Below are 3,191 nucleotides of genomic sequence, written 5' to 3'. Positions count from 1 at the left end.
CAAAAGGCAAGGGTAATAAAAAGGATCCCAAGGCTTTGAGCATCAGTGGATAGGAGGGCCTAAGGGAATAAAATCCTGGCCTAAGCGGCTAAACCAAGCTGTCCCTAGCCATGTGCTTGTGGCGTGAAGGTGTCAAGTGAAAACTTGAGACTGAGCGGTTAAAGTCAATGTCCAAAGCAAAAAGAAGAGTGTGCTTAAGAACTCTGGACACCTCTAATTGGAGACTTTAGCAAAGCTGAGTCACAATCTAAAAGGTTCACCCAATTATGTGTCTGTGGCATTTATGTATTCGGTGGTAATACTGGAAAACAAAGTGCTTAGGGCCACGGCCAAGACTCATGAAATAGCTGTGTTCAAGAATCATCATACTAAAATAGGAGAATCAATAACACTATCTGAATTCTAAGTTCCTATAGATGCTAATCACTCCGAGCTTCAATGGATAAAGTGAGATGCCAAAACTGTTCGGAAGCAAAAAGCTACTAATCCCGCTCATCTAATTAGAATCTGAGCTTCACTCAAAAACTCTGAGATATTATTGCTTCTCAACCTATTAGTCTTCTATTTTATTTGTCTAGTTTCTTGGGGACAAGCAACAGTTTAAGTTTGGTGTTGTGATGAGCGGATATTTTATACGCTTTTTGGGGTTAATTTCATATAGTTTTTAGTATATTCTAGTTAGTTTTTAGTTTATTTCCATTAGTTTTTAGGAAAAATTCATATTTCTGGACTTTACTATGAGTTGTGTATTTTTCTGTAATTTCAGGTATTTTTCTAGCTGAAATTGAGGGAGCTGAGCAAAAATCTGATTCAGGCTGAAAAAGGACTGCTGATGCTGTTGGATTCTGACCTCCCTGCACTCAAAGTGGATTTTCTGGGGCTACAGAACTCAAAATGGTGCGCTTCCAATTGCTTTGGAAAGTAGACATCCAGAGCTTTTCAGCAATATATAATAGTCCATACTTTGCTCAAGGATAGACGATGTAAACTGGCGTTCAATGCTAGTTCTCTGCCCAATTCCGGCGTCCAGCGCCAGAAAAGGATTAAAAGTTGGAGTTCAACGCCAGAAATGGATCCAAACCTGGCGTTGAACGCCCAAAACAGCCTTATGTACGTGAATTGTTTAAGTCTCAGCCCCAGCACACACCAAGTGGGCCCCAGAAGTGGATCTCTGCACCACCCATCATAGTTTACTCATTTTTTGTAAACCTAGGCTACTAGTTTAGTATTTAAACAACTTTTAGAGACTTATTTTGTATCTCATGACATTTTAGATCTGAACTTTGTACTCTTTGATGGAACTTCAAACTCGCGAGTGCTGGGCGTAGTGACAGACGTAAAAGGATAGTAAATTCTATTCCGGTACGATTGAGAACCTGCAGATGATTAGCCGTGCGGTGACAGCGCACCTGGACCCTTTTCACTGGAAGGATGGATGGTAGCCATTGACAACGGTGATCCACCTACACACAGCTTGCCATAGAAGGACGTGCGTGCGTGAATCAAAAGATAGAGGAAAGCAGAGATTCAGAAGACAAAGCATCTCCAAAACTCCAACATATTCTCTATTACTGCATAACAAGTAACCTTTAACCCATACTCTCTTGTTTATTCGCAATTCAACTGATAAATAAAATTGACTTCCTGACTAAGAATTGCAGGATAACCATAGATTGCTTCAAACCAACAATCTCCGTGGGATTCGACCCTTACTCACGTAAGGTATTACTTGGACGACCCAATGCACTTGCTGGTTAGTGGCACGAGTTGTGAAAAGTGTGATTCACAATTCGTGCACCAGTGAACCCAGGAGAAGATTGCAAGGGTATTCAATTAAGAAGTGGTAAAGTAGCTGGCTTTGAGACCAAGGCCAATGAAGAGCTATTTGAAAAGGAAGCTCCAGAGGAGAAGAAGGAAGAAGTAGGGACAGCTTGATTTAGCCGCTTAGGCTAGGATTTTATTCCTTTGGGCCCTCCTATCCATTAATGCTCAAAGCCTTGGATCCTTTTTACCCTTGCCTTTTGGTTTAAAGGGTTATTGGCTTTTTCTGCTTGCTTTTTCTTTTTCTTTCTCTTTTTTTTTCTTTTATTTTTTTCGCCTCTTTTTTTTCCTGCAAGCTTTTCACTGCTTTTTCTTGCTTCAAGAATCAATTTTATGATTTTTCAGATCATCAATAATATTTCTCCTTTTCCATTATTCTTTCAAGAGCCAACAATTTTAATATTCATAAACAACAAATTCAAAAATATGCACTGTTCAAGCATTCATTCAGAAAACAAAAGGTATTGCCACCACATCAAAATAATTAAACTAATTTCAAGATAGAATTTGAAATCATGTACTTCTTGTTCTTTTGCAATTAAAAACATTTTTTATTTAACAAATGTGATGGATTCATAGGACATTCATAGCTTTAAGACATAGACACTTAAACACTAATAATCATGTAATAAAGACACAAACATACTCCCTCATGGCTCTTTGGTCCTCTCTAATTTCATGGAGGATGATGGAATGCTCTTGGTGCTCCATCCTTAGTTGCCCCATGTTGAAACTCAATTCTCCTAAGGAGGTGTTGATTTGCTCCCAATAACTGTGTGGAGGAAAGCGCATCCCTTGAGGCATCTCAAGGATTTCTTGATGAGGAATTTCCTCATGCTCTTGTTGAGGTCCATGAGTGGGCTCTCTTGTTTGCTCCATCCTCTTTTTAGTGATGGGCTTGTCCTCATTAATAAGGATGTCTTCCTCTATGACAATTCTAGCTGAATTGCATAGGTTACAGATGAGATGAGGGAAGGCTAACCTTGCCAAAGTAGAGGGCTTGTCTGCCACCTTGTAGAGTTCTAGAGGTATGATCTCAGAAACTTCTACTTCCTCTCCAATCATGATGCTATGGATCATGATAGCCCGGTCTATTGTAACTTCAGACCGATTACTAGTAGGAATGATAGAGCGTTGGATGAACTCCAACCATCCCCTAGCCACGGGTTTGAGGTCAAGCCTTCTTAGTTGAACCGGCTTGCCTCTTGAGTCTCTCTTCCATTGAGCTCCTTCCACACAAATGTCCCTAAGGACTTGGTCCAACCATTGATCAAAGTTGACCCTTCTAGTGAAAGGGTGAGGATCTCCTCTCATCATTGGCAAATTAAATGCCAACCTTACATTTTCTGGACTGAAATCCAAGTAATTCC

This window comes from Arachis ipaensis, chromosome B03 (genome assembly GCF_000816755.2).
Source record: "Arachis ipaensis cultivar K30076 chromosome B03, Araip1.1, whole genome shotgun sequence".
Lineage (NCBI taxonomy): Eukaryota > Viridiplantae > Streptophyta > Magnoliopsida > Fabales > Fabaceae > Arachis > Arachis ipaensis.
The sequence above is the reverse complement of the archived record's forward strand: the minus strand, read 5'-3'. Positions refer to the sequence as shown.